The 15,803-nt window shown below is 45.1% G+C and overlaps 1 protein-coding gene across 1 annotated transcript in view; it reads left to right on the top strand.

Moving 5' to 3' along the window:
- The window catches only part of LOC135226972 (mannose-P-dolichol utilization defect 1 protein homolog), a 116,297-nt gene that overhangs the window by 16,019 nt on the left and 84,475 nt on the right, over positions 1-15,803 (top strand). The window lies entirely within an intron of this gene.

Genomic DNA, 15,803 nt, shown 5'->3' on the forward strand with positions numbered 1-15,803 from the left:
ATTAGTGAATTTATGGGCTATAGAAGTAATGGCACCTCTTTCTCGCCTGATTCCCCCAAATCAATGGCACATAATATGTATTGTCATTCACCATGAGTAACTCCATCATCCACCCACAACCTGTTATTGCTACTCGTGAACATATCCATCCATTAAGGGCGTTGGCCTGGTGGTTGGGGGGTAAATTTTGACCAAGTTGGTTAAGTTGTGTTTTCACAGTATCTCAAAGTTAATGGTGTACTACTGCACTACTAGACATAAGATAACACCGATTTGAAGCATTCTACTCTGTAGAAATGCAATTTCATGTATGACACTTACCTGGCAGGTATATATATAGCTATATTCTCTGTTCGCACTGGCAGAATTTTCAAAACTACGGCAACCGCTAGATCACTGGTAGTTCAGGTGATCGCCACCCCGCTCCCGTGGCGCTGGTGCTCGGAATCATTCCCATTTTGTCAGATGTTTTTTTCTGCCACTGAACCGGCAACATCGTTGTTGGTTCCCTGCTAGAATTCGAAACTCGTTAGCTGACTTTCGCTGTACTTGGATGGTTATTGGGTATCGTATTGGAAAGTTGGATTGGCAATCGCGATTGGAAGTTATTATAATGTCTGATTCTGGTATAGTATTTCGAGTGTATGAAAGAAGGGTGTAAGGTGAGACTACCGAAAGCTTCGGTAGACCCCTCACACAGTATGTAAGAAGTGTAGAGAGGTTTTGTACTTGGGACAATAGATGTAATGAGTGTGAAAGTTTAAATGAGAAAGAATGGAAGACTTTCACCAAATATGTTGAGAGACTTGAAAAGGATAGAGTAAGAAGATCGGTGTTTCTCGGAGTGAGAGGGTCAGGTTCTTCTAGTAAAGGCCTTGAATAATTCTGTTATTTCCCCCCTTCTTCCCAAGTAGAAGTTGTTAATCCTTCTCCTCAGGTCTCTCCTGCGTGCTGCTGTTTCTGAGGATACTAATATTGTGAAAGTGTTTTGCCGCCCTTGCGTCAATGGGCGATCAGATTCAGCGTCTTACAGACCAAAGTGGGTACGATTGAAAGTAGTGTCAGGTAGTGGAGGGGGCGGCTGATCGTCTCACTCGTGCTCCTAGACCTAAGACCTCTGCCAAGCTCCCAGACCAAGGGAGAAGGCATGTCGACAGTCGAAGGGAGGCGAGAGGGGTTTCCCTTACGATCAGTCGTCCCTTCAGGCAGTCCTGTTGCGTCCAGGCTGCAGCAGTGCGCCATAGAAAAGGCGACACTGGGAAGTGTCTTTCCTCGACAGATAGTGCTGCGTCAGGCAGGTATGGACGTTATGCGGAAGTTTCGCGTCCTCTGAAGAGGACGCATAGACCTACGTCTTCTCAAGATGAGCGTTACCCGCAAGAACGGTGGAGTGAGTCCCGAGATTTTCTCTTCTAGTGATGTGGAAGAGGTGGTTCCGATTAAAAGGAGGAGATCCTTAAGTCAAGACAAGACGCAAGACCTCATGTGTACGACGGTTCTCGGGATAGGAGCTCTCCTTCTGAATACGGAGCAGTCTCTCCGATATCTTCCCCTTATCGTAGAACTCAAGATCGAGTTTCTCGTGTTGATGATCCGTCTCGTCGTCGTTCTCCGCTTGCTCAGACTTCCCGCCAGGAAGCAGAGACTAGGAACTTCCTTGAAGAGATGCAAGGAAGGTTAGCCGATTTGGTTAAATCGTGGGGAACATCGGAACTTCCTCCTACGAGGCGTAAGGACGCATCTCTCCCAGTCAAGTCGTCTAAGAGGACGCATGATGGTTGGCCTCCTTCTCGTCAGGCTTCGGAGTCTCGGGTAGGACGCAAGTTACGGGAGCAGGACGCAGGACGCAAGTTACGAGAACAGGAAGCAGGACGCAAGTTTTCGGAGAAGGACGCAGGACGCAAGCTTCCGGAACAGGACGCAGGACGCAACCTCGGAGCTCAGAAGGACGCAGGACGCAGGCGGCAGGAGCAGGTTTCTTCCCGCGAGGTTGGAGAAGATTTTCTGCAGCAAGACCTGGGTTTACAGGATGTGTCTTCGGCAGAAGAGGAAATAGAAGACTTAGAATCTGAGGAAGAAACGAAAAAGAAGGTGAAGCACCTTCTTCAGATTATAAGAAATTGACGAATTGCCTTCTTTCACTTTTTGGAGGGGATTTTCAGCCTGCAGCTCCGACATCACCCTTCTCAATTCTCCAAGAATAAAACTCCGAAGAAAGTAATCGTTTTTGAAGATGAAGTTTTCGATTACGGCTAAGAAGGCTCTTCAAAGAATTGATACGTGTTGAAGGAAAAGAGGGAAGTCGGGCAAGACTGTGTTCTCTTTCCCTTCCTGCCAAATTGGCATCCAATTCCGGAATTTTGGGTATGCGACAGGGGAAAATCTCGGCCTGGGAGTGCCTGCCTCCTCCCAGGGGGGGGATTTTTCCAACATTGTGGACAGTTCCCCGCAGACATGCCTTGAATTCGGCCAAAGTGTGGTTGGTCTCCATCAGAATTAGATCATCTCTTGAAATTTGATTTTCCCCGGACCTTCGAGGTTTTTAATTTTCTGGATTGGTCCTTGGGAGCTCTGGGGACGAACAGTGGAAGATAATGAAGCAACGGCTTCTCAACTCCCAAGCAGTATTATGTCCTGCATGGACAAAGCCTTAAGGGATGGAGCGAATGAATTAGCATCTCTTTTCACCGCAGGAGTTTTAAAGAAAAGGTCACTCCTATGCTCTTTGCTGCTAAGGGCGTTTCTAACGCCCAGAAATCCGAATTGCTTTTTTCCCACTTTCGGAGCAATTGTTTCCTGCGGATATTATCAAGGATATTTCGCTTTCCCTAACTCAGAAGGCGACGCAGGATCTGTTAACTTCCCTCGGTAAGGAAATTTTACCCAACAAGGTAGTTAAGAAGACCACTAAGGAATCAAGGCAAGCTAGTCAGCCCTTTCGAGGCAAGTCCTTTTCTCGTCCGGCCTTCAGAGCAAGAAGAGCTCCGTCCAAGAGGGGTTCGAAACCCAGTACTAAACAATGAACAGCAAGTCCTTCAGACATCAGTAGGTGCCAGACTCCAGAAGTTTTGGGAGATTTGGCAAGAAAAGGGAGCAGATCCTTGGGTAGTCAAGGTGGCCAAAGAAGGTACAACAAAGATCCCTTTTCTAAAGAGACCACCTCTTGCGACATCGCCAAGAGAGCTGGGAGCTCACTACAGCGATCCAGGGAAACAAGAAGCACTACAAGAACAAGTTCTTTCTATGCTCAAGAAAGGAGCAATAGAACCTGTTCTGGATCACTTATCTCCGGGATTTTACAACCGGCTGTTTTTAGTAGCAAAATCCTCGGGGGGATGGAGACCAGTACTGGACGTAAGTCAACTCAATTTATTTGTGGAGAAAACAAAAATTTACGATGGAGACGACCGATTCAGTACTGGCAGCGGTACGTCCAGGGGACTGGATGGTCACCCTGGACCTTCAAGACGCATATTTTCATATCCCAATTATTCATGCAAGATCCAGGAAGTACCTGAGATTTGTGATCCAGAACAGGGTTTGTTTTTCAGTTCAAAGCCCTCTGTTTTGGACTGTGCACAGCCCCACAAGTTTTTTACAAGAGTGATGGCGAGCGTGGCGAAGTGGCTACACATTCTAGGAATAAGAGTGTCTCATACCTGGACGATTGGCTCATAAGAGCCCAATCAAGAAAGCAATGTCTGGAGGACTTAGAAATGACGTTAACATTAACGAAAGAGTTAGGGTTGATGGTGAACTTAGAAAAGTCGAATATGACCCCAGTCAGGAGCTAGTTTATTTGGGGATTCTGAGTCTCCTCAAGTGACTTTTTCGGGCTTTGTTTTCCGTCTCCCAACAGACAAGATCTGTGCATCCGGAAAGTGCAAGCCTTTCTAGAGAAGAACAATGTTCAGCACGAGAGTGGATGAGCTTACTGGGGACACTCTCGTCCTGGAACGGTTCGTTTCTCTAGGAAGCTTCACATGAGACCCCTACAAATATTTTTGAACCAAGTCTGGCCAAGAAAATCGCAAACCAAGATTCCTTCCTGTTTCGAATTCCTCGCAAGATCAAAGAGGAGTTAAAGTGGTGGCTACTCGGGAAGTTAGCAAAGGGAGCGTCTCTCCAGCAAAAGAACCCAGACCATGTATTGTTCTCAGACGCCTCGGACGCAGGCTGGGGAGCGACTCTCGGACTTCAAGAAGTTTCAGGTCGTTGGAGCAAGGAGGAAACGGCTTGGCATATAAACAGGAAGGAACTGATGGCGATTTTCTTGGCCTTGAAGGAGTTCAACGCGGTGATTCGCAAACAAGGTGGTACAAGTCAACGCGGACAATACCACAGCTCTGGCGTACACCTCCGCAAACAAGGAGGGACACATTCAATCTCTCTTTGCAAGTTGGCGGAGGAGATCCTTCTTTGGGCAGAGAAGGAAAACGTAACCCTTCTCACCAGATTCATTCAAGGGGGAGAAGAATGTGAGAGCGGACCTGTTGAGCAGGGAAGGTCAACTTCTATCAACAGAATGGACGCTTCATTTAGAAGTATGCCAGAGTCTGTGGAAATTGGGGAGGGTCGCCCAGTGGTAGACTTGTTTGCGACAGCAATGACGAAGAGATTGACGACGTATTGCTCTCCAGTCCCAGACCGTCAAGCAGTCGCAGTAGACGCCTTTCTTCTAGATTGGACGGGGCTAGACGTCTACGCCTTTCCCCCGTTCAAGATATTAGGGAAGGTTTTGAAGAAATTCAGGGAGAGTCAAGGGACAAGAATGACTCTCATAGCTCCATACTGCCGGCCCGAGATTGGTTCACAGAGGTACTGGAATGGACAATAGATGTACCAAGGACACTTCCAGCAAGAGTAGATCTACTCAAACAGCCTCACTTCAACAGGTACCACAAGACACCCACCCTCGCTCTGGGGGTCTGACTGCGTTCAGACTATCGAAAGACTTGTCAGAGCGAGGGGGTTTCTAGAGAGGCGGCTATGACGCAGTGGCCGGAGCTAGAAGAGCCTCTACTATTAAGTTGTACCAGGCGAAGTTGGGGAAATCTTTCGCAAGTGGTGCAAGAGTCTGAAGATTTCTTCATCCAGTACCTCTGTGACCCAAATTGCCGACTTCCTTTTATACTTAAAGAAGGAAATAAAATTGTCAACTCAGACGATTAAAGGGTATCGGAGTATGTTGGCTTCTGTATTTAGACATAGAGGTCTAGATATTTACAAATAATCTAGATCTGAGAGACCTCATAAGGTCCTTTGCAACAAGGAAGGAGCCCCAATACAGAGCGCCTTCCTGGAATCTCGATGTGTCCTGAAATTTTTAGGAACTAGTAAGTTTGAACCGATGGATCAAGCTTCGTTGAGAGATATCACAAAAAAGACCATCTTTTAGTGGGCATTGGCCACAGCTAAAAGGGTGAGTGAGCTGCAAGCAATTAGCAAACATATTGGTTGGAAACATGACAAAGCGGTTTGCTCTTTTCAAGAGGGGTTCTTGGCCAAGAACGAGAATCCAGCTCATCCATGGCCAAGGTCGTTTGAAATGATGGGTCTTTCAGATCTAGTAGGGACAGGAACAAGAGATAGTTCTTTGTCCAGTAAGGGCATTGCGCTATTTATTTGGATAAAACCAGTAAGATTAGAGGAACTTCAGAATCACTGTGGTGCTCTGTGAAGGACCCTAGCAGAGCAATGACCAAAAAATGCTATGGCCTTTTTCCTTAGGAACTAATTAAAGAATCTCATATGTTATGCCAAGAAGAAAATTTCGGCATCCTTAAGGTTAAGGCACACGAAGTGAGAGCAGTAGCTACTTCGTTGGCGTTTAAAAAAGAATATGGCCCTCAAGATATCATTGAAACGACGTTTTGGAGGACTAATTCAGTGTTTGCAAGTCATTACCTTAGAACGTAAAACAAAAACAACGTTTGACAATTGTCAAACGTTGGGTCCATATGTATCCTCAGGAGCAGTATTGGGCAAAGGATTTTCCACCCCATAACTTACTAACATGCTAGGTATTTTAATGAAGTGGTGTTGTTTTTACGGTTGTCTGAGAGGGTGATTTCCTCTTCAGTCTGTGAAGTGTAGTGTGTTAGGTTAGTGTTGTGTGTGGTTCAGGTGGTCTAACTTATCCTAGCATGAATGCCCGTGGTAAGAGAGGCTAGGGTTTTTCCTGTCAACAAAATTGGTCCCGTCCAGTTGTCAGACCCTTGTATTTAGCTTCATCAACTAATAGGTCACGTCCTAGTTGGAAGCTACTAAGGCTTAGCAGGCTAAGAGGCAGGAATGCTGAAGTCAGCTACCTTAGCAGGTAAGGAATCTAAGAGTATTTTAAATTTTTTAAAAACTCTTACAATGTTGCTGTTTTTGACCCACCTCCAAATGTGTCAATCAGCTATATATATACCTGCCAGGTAAGTGTCATACATGAAAATGATGTTATTATGATATAACAAAGTTTCATGTATACTTACCTGGCAGGTATATATAAATTAAATTCCCACCCACCTCCCCTCAGGAGACAGGGTTCAGAGAGAAAAATCTGACGAAAATGGGAATGATTCCGAGCACCAGCGCCACGGGAGCGGGGTGGCGATCACCTGAACTACCAGTGATCTAGCGGTTTGCCGCGAGTTTTGAAAAATTCTGCCAGTGCGAACAGAGAATATAGCTATATATATACTGCCAGGTAAGTATACATGAAACTTTGTTATATCATAATAACATCATTTTGCAAGTGCAGGTGGATATTGAAAATTCAGTGGTTCAAGAACTTAGCTTCTGCTTTTTCTCTTTATTTCCCAAAAATTTGTTTTTTTTATATATCTTTTGTCCTTCTAGTACATATGTTATGTACAATATGTTTTTCCTTATAAAGATGAGCTAGTTCTGGTCTTTGTCAACAACAAACAGACCTATTAGTTACACTTTAGCTTAGTAGGAAGGGTGTCATTATCTCATCTCTTGTTATCATCTTTATCAGTGATTTTTTGGGTGCTTTTCTTGGCTTACAAGTGTTATTTTATCATAAAATAAAATAGGCCTTGTAAAAAGTTTTTGTCATTGATGGGAAGCAAGTTCTAGTAATATTAACAAATGTAACGGAAGCTAAGAAAAGCACCCAAAAAATCACTGGTAATAGTGATAAACCACAAAAGATGCAATCATGAAACTCCCTACAAAAGCTACTATAACTAACTTGTGTTTATAGTTGTTGACAAAAATTCAGAACCAGCTACTCTATCTTTTTCTTGTAAGCTCTTCCGTCTAGAGCTGCCAGACATCCTCTAGGCTAGGAAGCTGAGGGTGGACTGCTTCTGGTGTTGTGTCTTTCTTCCTTATATTCGGGGTCTGCCCCATGCTGATCTCCTATTGGCTGGTAGCAGTAAGTCTGTTTATCATTGGTTGCTTGATTCAGGTCTCAAGCCACTTCTGCCATGTTGATGGTTTGTGTAGCTACAACCTCCTAGATCTCCTGAGCTGTGCTGTGATGTTGCAGGCGTTACGTCACGCGTGTGACGTCACGGCTAATTTGATTTTCATTGGCTGCAGGAGTATCATTACGGGAGGTGTCTCTGTAGAGTTGTTGTGATCGTGTGATATCATTGTTGGTTGCAGGTCTTCTCATACTTGTGGTGATGAGAAATTCTTCCTGCGTCATATTTAGCAACAATGATATCACCGATCACAACATCTCTACGGAAAGCCTTCCCACAATTTTCTTAGACTCCTTAATTTATATCAGAGACCTGCTCCAGATAGGAGCCTTATCAGCCATATAACATGAATTAAATTTTTATCTTGTTTGGAAGAAAACTATGCATTGTGGTTTTTTTCTTTTACTAAATTTTGTATGTTCATATGTTTATACAAGTTAGAGATAATAATTTATATGTAAGCTCCTTTTAGTTTTCTGTAAAAGAAAACTATTTTGCCAGCTTTGTCTGTATGTCTACCCCTCAGATCTTAAAAACTACTAAGGCTAGATAGCTACAAATTTATTACTATTTGATAATTCACCCTCCAATTATCAATCATACCAAATTGCAACCCTGTAGCTTCAGTACTTTTTATTTTATTTGAGGTTAAAGTTAACCATAATTGTGTTTCTGACAACGATATAGGATAGGCCACCACCAGGCCGTGGTTAAAATTTCATGGGCTGCGGCTCATACAGCATTATACCGGGACCACCGAAAGATAAATACATTTTACAGTGGCCTTGATTATGCTCTGTAGTGGCTGTACAGGAAACTCGATTGCACCAAAGAAATGCTGGTGCGTTTATTTACTTTTTTATTTTTTTATTTTTATTTTATTTTTTTATAACTCTCCGTGTACAGAATCTACTATGTCAAGATGGAAAGCATTGATAACTTATGTCAGTCTACCAGCTTTTCTATTATATACACACCATACCATTGCTAGTACATAGTTACTGTCTCTTAAGCTGAACTCCGAGAGAGCTTTTACCCTTAAGTAGCGTAACAGTACGGTCAGTGTGATTACAGTACGTACATACTACTTGTACAGTAACTACTTTTTGTATGTGATGGTGACATTTACATTCCACTTTGAGAGCTCCTCTTTTAGTAAATTATCATTCCACCCAAATACAGTAGGGATTTGAGTAGTAAGGCAATTATATGAATTTTGAGTGAATGCAGTTATTAGCAATACATTTGAACTCAAAGAAATAATAAAAACTTGTTTTGTTCATGAAACTTACCCGGCAGATATATATATATAGCTGTATTTCTCCGAAGTCCGACAGAAATTTCAAAACTCCCGGCTCACGCAGTGGTCGGCCAGGTGGTTAGTGCCCATTCCCGCCGCTGGGAGGCGGGAGTCAGGAACCATTCCCATTTTCTATCCAGATTTTTTCTGTCGCCGGCGCTGATAACAACTGTTTTCAGTACCTCCGTCTAGGATTTTCGAAACTTTGTTACTTAAGTATTCCGTTTGTCTTTTGATTATTGAACGTGGATCGTGACTTGGCATACGCTGATAGTGGATTGAATTTTGAATTTGGTTTGGTTTTTTCTTTAACTAAGATGTCTGGGACTAGTTCAACTAGCACCAGAGTGTGTTGTATGGAAGGTTGTAATGTGAGGCTACCTAAAGGTTCGGTAGACCCACACACAGTATGCACGAATTGCAGAGACCATGTGTGTGTTTTAGATGACCGTTGTAAGGAGTGTGAATGTCTGTCTGATTCAAGTTGGAAGGCTTATGAATCCTATGTGCGAAAATTGGAGCGCGATAGGATAAGGAGGTCTTCCTCCAGGAGTGCATCAGTCAGTAGAAGTAAGGGTAGTAAGGTTTCTCCAACTATTCCTTCAGTAGTTTGTGCAACACCTAAATCTGTTGTGCCTTCGGGCCCTGAAAAATCTGTGGAGGTCAATATTTGCCTATCTACGATTCTAGACTCATTACGAAATCTAGAATCTAAAGTGCTCGCTTTTGAGTAAAAGCATGTTAATGAAGTGAAGTGCAGTGAAAGTGCCCCCAGTGTTGTGGAGGGGGGGGGGCGTCAGATCGGCCCTATAATGCCTCTAGGCCTGGACCTCTGTCGAACTCCCAGGACCAGGGAGACGGACATGTCGAAAGCCGAAGGAGGGTTACGGGGAACTCCCACCGATCTGGCGTCCCTTCGGCAGATCCTGTCGACGATCTCCAGGCTGCCAAAGAGCGTGCTCGTGCGCGTATTCCCCCGCGAGGGTGCTTTTCCGTCTTCGGAGGCGTTCCTCCCCGCAAAGGGGTTGGAGCTTTGGGGGACTCTGGCGTCCTCTGAAAAGAACTAAGACAGGCGGCCGTCGTCAGTAGTTTCTCAGAGGAGGACGCAGAACGTCCTTTCGCTCCTTCTGCTTTGCGGTCTGCGCCTTTTTATGTGAACTACTCTCCACCGCAAAAGAGAGCAAAGACGCAAGTTGCCGCACAGGCGACCAGCGTTTCTGGTCTCAGGGAGGAGGACGCTTCACGTTCTTTCTCTTCTGCTGCTTTGCGGTCTTCGCCAGAGAGAGTTTTGCGGCATTGATGCCATAAAAGAGAACCAGGACGTCATCCGACGATGACGCCTTTGAGCGCCCCAGTCGCTCCAAGAAGAGAACTGAGGTCGGTCCGTGTGAGAAGGAATAGGGCTTCCCCTCGCCCTTTGCCTTCTCACAGGATCAGCTTTTCACCTGAAAAGGAATCGTCTCCAACTAAAAGAGTCATCCGTTCGCAACAACAACTGGCTTCGTTGCTGGCCGAGAGAGAGGTAGAACCGCGTCGTAGAAGAAAAGATGATAGATTGCCGATCAAAAGATCTAAGCGGTCTCCCGCTTCTTCGGATCGCTCTTCTCTTTCACCATGGCTATGCCCTCTAGATTTCGTGCATCCCACTTGCAGCTGGGTAAAGAGCGCGAGCAACTTCCTTCGAAAGATTCATATATCGAGAGGAAGGAAACTCGCCCTACTTTTCGAAGCGTTCCCCTCTCTACTCATAGGGGTTCGCTTTATTTGAAGATTGACGTTCTCTCTGCTGCAAAGAAAGGCGTTTTGCAAGCTGAGAATCAGGACATGGACGCTAAGTTGGACGCTTATATGGACGCTAAGCGTGGCGCTCAGCGGAGTGCTAAGCGTGACGCTCCGTCGGACGTCAAGCGCGACGCTCGGCTGGACGCTAGGCATGACGCTCGGCTGGACGTCAAGCGTGACGCTCGCTGACGCCAGGTGTGGCGCTCGCATGGACGCCGAGTGTGACAAGATTACGAACACCTGTACAGAGGTTTTGTTAGACACTCATCAGGCCTCACAACGTGATATTTGTCCGGACGCTCGCTTACACTCTAACATTTGTAGACACTCCCATCGAGAGATTGTTCAGGAAACTAACACTTCTATTCCTGAACCTATAGATATACAGAACTCACCTAGTACGTCACAGCAGGGCTCTTCATCAAAGATTGGACCGAAAGGACCTCTACCACCTTCGTCGGGAGACCCCTCTGCCGCTCCTACAGAAGGAGGAGGATTGAGTAATATTTCAGAAGAAAACAGACGAGGATCAACCTTCTACGTCAGTTTCTTCTGATTATCAAGTATTAGTTCGCTTGCTTCGGGCTTCTTTTGGAGATGAATTCCAACCCGCAGCTCCTCGCTCTCCTCCTTCTCAGTTTTCATTGTCGAAAACTAGCAAGACTCCTGGTTTTGTTAAGATGACGAAGTCTCTTTCAATTAAAAGAGCTTTCAAAAAGGTTCAAGATTGGATGGAGTCGAGGAAAGCACAGGGAAAGTCTTCTTTTGCCCAGCCTCCTTCAAGACTATGCGGTAAGGCAGGCATTTGGTACGAGACAGGTGAAGATGTCGGTTTAAGAGCTCCCCGCATCTGCGCAAGGTGATTTTGCCAGTCTAGTCGACGAACCAAGGAGGTCTCTCCTTTCGTCAGCGAAAGTAGGGTGGACTCCTGCGGAAATGGACCACCATCTTAAAGGCCTTTTTCGGACAATAGAAGTGTTCAATTTCTTGGACTGGTGCTTGGGACTGCTAGACACAAAGAAAGTGTCTGAAGGAATGGATAAGGCCGTCAGGGATGGTTCAGAGGAATTAGCTTCGCATTTTTGTGCAGGGCTCTTAAAAAAGAGGGCTCTCTACTGCAAATTCACTGCGAAGTCAGTATCTCCAGCACAGAGGGCAGATTTGCTTTTCGCCCCTCTCTCGAACCATCTCTTTCCCCAGGCTATGATTAAAAGATGTACTGGCAGTCTTCAAGAAAAAGCTACTCAGGACTCTTAGCGCAATCTTCTAGACATCCTGTAGTTCCTTCAACTTCTGCAAGAACACAGTTTTCCAAGAAAATAAAGCCCTTTCGAGGTGGGGCTTCCTCGAGACGACCTCGTCGAGGAAGAGGCCTTGCCAGAGGTAGAGCCCCGTCTAAACCCAAAGGGAAGAAATGAGAAGGTAGTCCTTCAGGCACCAGTAGGAGCCAGGCTTCAGTTATTTGCAAAAGCCTGGAGAAAGATAGAGGAGGACACCTGGTCGCTCAATGTCATCGAGCGAGGATACAAAATACCATTCCTGAAGTCGCCTCCGCTGTGCACGACGCCCAGAGATCTATCACCTTCGTACCAGCTGGAAAAACAACAGATCTTGTTCGATCTGGCTCGAACAAATGCTCGAGAAGAATGCAATAGAACAGGTAGACAACCTTCAATCCCCGGGTTTCTACAACAGGTTATTCCTGGTACCGAAACAGTCGGGAGGTTGGAGGCCAGTTTTAGATGTGAACAGTCTAAATCTTTTTATAGAGAGACAGAGGTTCAAGATGGAGACACCTCAGTCAGTGCTTGGGGCCTTAAGACAAGGCGATTGGATGGTGTCATTAGACCTGCAAGACGCATATTTCCACGTCCCGATTCATCACCAATCGAGGAAGTATCTGCGTTTGTCATGAGGGAAGAGTTTTCCAATTCAGAGCTCTTTGCTTCGGATTGAGTACGGCACCAATGATCTTCACAGTTTTAATGAAGAATGTGGCTAGGTGGCTTCATCTTGCAAACGTCAGGATCTATCTATATCTAGACGACTGGCTCATTCGAGCATCATCGAAAGAAAAGTGTCTGAAGGACCTTCAATCAACCTTATCTCTAGCAAAGTCCCTGGGACTTCTGGTGAATTTCGAAAAGTCACAACTGATCCCCACACAGTCCATCGTGTATCTGGGGATTCAGATGGAGTTTCAGTGGCTTTTCGAGCTTTTCTGTCCCAGGGACGTCAACAACAAGGATTAGAACAAAATATCAGTCTTCTTAAGTGGAAAGAATCATGCTCGGTGAGGGAATGGATGAGTCTGCTGGGGACCATTTCCTCGCTGGAGAAGTTTGTTTCCTTGGAAAGACTACATCTCGGACCTCTCCAGTTTTTCCTGAAAGAGAATTGGAAGGACAAAGAAAATTTAGATGTAAATTTAAGAATTCCGAGAGAAGTAAAGGATCACCTAAAGTGGTGGCTCGATCCTTTAAAACTATCGAAGGAGTATCCCTCAAACTTCAGAGCCCCGACCTAGTGTTGTTCTCCGACGCATCCAACACGGGGTGGGGACGGGGGGGGTGGGGAGCTACACTGGGGGGGGAGAAGTGTCAGGCACCTGAGAGGGGAACAGGTGTACTGGCACATAAATCTCAAAGAACTAGCGGCCATATACTTAGCGCTACAATTGTTCGAAGACAAAGTCTCATACAAGATAGTTCAGATAAATTCGGACAACACCACAGCTCTGGCATACATCAAAAAACAAGGAGGGACTCACTCTCGATCATTGTTCAACCTAGCGAGAGAGATCTTGTTGTGGGCGAAAACGCAAAACGTAACGATTCTGACGAGATTCGTTGCAGGCGTGGAGAAACGTCCCGTGCGGATCTCCTCAGTCGGCAAGGTCAACTGCTGCCGACCAAGTGGATTCTACATCAGGTGGTGTGCCAAGAGCTGTGGAAGTAGTGGGGACGTCCTCTAGTAGACGTCTTTGCGACATCAAGAACAAAGAGGTTTCCGCTGTACTGCTCCCTGGTGCTTGATCCGGGAGCAATAGCAATAGATGCCCTTCTCTGGGACTGGACAGGGATGGATCTGTACGCCTTTACCCCGTTCAAGATCCTGGGAGAAGTGATGAGAAAATTTGCGACTTCAGAAAGGACGAGAATGACGTTAATCGCCCCTTACTGGCCGACAAACAAAGAATAGTTCACAGAGGTCATGTCCTTCGTAGTAGACTTCCCGAGGACACTGCCTTCGAGGACCGATCTACTCAAACAGCCCCACTTCGAGAGGTACCACAAAAACCTCCCCGCTCTGAGTCTGACTGCATTCAGACTATCAAAAAGTTGGCCAGAGCGAGAGGTTTTTCAAGACCTGTGGCAAGAGCTATTGCCAATGCAAGAAGGGCTTCCACTCTCGCAGTGTACCAATCAAAGTGGGCTACGTTTAGGAGTTGGTGCAGAAGGAAGGGCATTTCCTCTACCACGACCTCTGTCAGCCAAATAGCGGACTTTTTATTTTACCTAAAGAACGACTTGAAGCTTGCGGTCTTGACAATCAAAGGCTATAGAAGTGTGCTATCTGTAGTCTTTAGACATAGAGGAATTGATTTGGGAAATGACAAAGACATTCACGATCTATTAAGGTCTTTCAAAACTACAAAGATTCTTCAACCTAAATTACCGTCTTGGAATTTGGACGTAGTCCTTAAATTCCTAATGTCCAGTCGGTTTGAACCGCTTCAAAATGCATCGTTAAGAGATCTTACTAAGAAAATGGTTTTCCTAACCGCTCTGGCGACGGCGAAGAGGGTTAGCGAAATTCAAGCTTTTAGCAAGCATATTGGATTTAAGGGGCATAATGCAGTTTGCTCATTAAGCCAGACGTTTCTAGCTAAAAATTGAGAATCCTTCAACCAAACCCTTGGCCCAGAAGTTTTGAGATTAAGGGTATGGGGGAAATCATTGGACGAGAACCAGAGAGAGTCCTGTGTCCTGTCAGGGCTCTAAAGATTTATTTGTGGAAAACGAAGGAATGTCGATCCTTCTAACAACTTATGGTGTTCGGTCAAGAGACCGGAGTTACCTATGTCGAAGAATGCTCTGGCATTCTTCTTGAGGAACACCATTAGTCAGGTGCATTCATCTTGCGAAGACAGTGATATTAAGCTGTTGAAAGTGAATGCCCACGAAGTGAGGGCTATATCTACCTCGGTAGCCTTCCAAAAGAATATGGCACCCAATGACATTCTGAGTGCCACTTTTTGGCGCAGCAACTCTGTGTTCGCTTCACACTACCTGCGGGATGTGAAGACGACATACGAGAACTGTTATGCGCTTGGACCATACGTCGCCGCAGACACGTTGTTGGGGGCAGAAAGTAGCTCTCATCCTACTCTGTAGAAAATGGGTAGGTGAGTTTTTTAAAGGTTTATTTTGATTTATGGTTGTAAGGTCGCCCGCCTGAGCCGGACTTCCTTTCCTTTAGCCTAATTAATGTGGGAATTAAATTTGTTAGGCTGGTCAGGTGGTGGTTTTTGCTTCGTTGCCCTCATAGTATGGTCAAAATGGTCTAGTCACATTGTGGTCATGCTCCCGTTGACAGATTATCTAGAACTCACCAGCTATATAGGTCACTACCTTGCTGGAGAGACTAGTAAAGCAATAGCAGACTTAGGTGACAGTAATCACAAAGTCAACTATGCTAACAGGTAAGGAACCAAGATGTCTATCATCTGCATGTAATGTGCTTCCAAAATCCTTTTCTGTCTCTCCCTACCTCCAAAGGTGGGATTCAGCTATATATATATCTGCCGGGTAAGTTTCATGAACAAAATGATATTGTTAAGATACAATAAAGTTTGTTCATACTTACCTGGCAGATATATATAATCAAAGTACCCACCCACCTCCCCTCAGGTGACAGTGGGAATAGAAAATCTGGATAGAAAATGGGAATGGTTCCTGACTCCCGCCTCCAGCGGCGGGAATGGGTACTAACCACCTGGCCGACCACTGCGTGTGCCGGGGAGTTTTGAAATTTCTGTCGGACTTCGGAGAAATACAGCTATATATATATATCTGCCAGGTAAGTATGAACAAACTTTATTGTATCTTAACAATATCATTTTTTATAGATTGTATAATGTTTTAAGAGCACAGCATTAAACTGAATAGATGACATATATCCATGGAAATGTCTGATCAACTTAGTATGGTTAATGCTAAATTGTCCCTCTATATATTAAAGTTGTTAGTTGTAAAATGGCAATTACTTGTACA

Source organism: Macrobrachium nipponense, chromosome 15, assembly GCF_015104395.2.
Source record: "Macrobrachium nipponense isolate FS-2020 chromosome 15, ASM1510439v2, whole genome shotgun sequence".
Lineage (NCBI taxonomy): Eukaryota > Metazoa > Arthropoda > Malacostraca > Decapoda > Palaemonidae > Macrobrachium > Macrobrachium nipponense.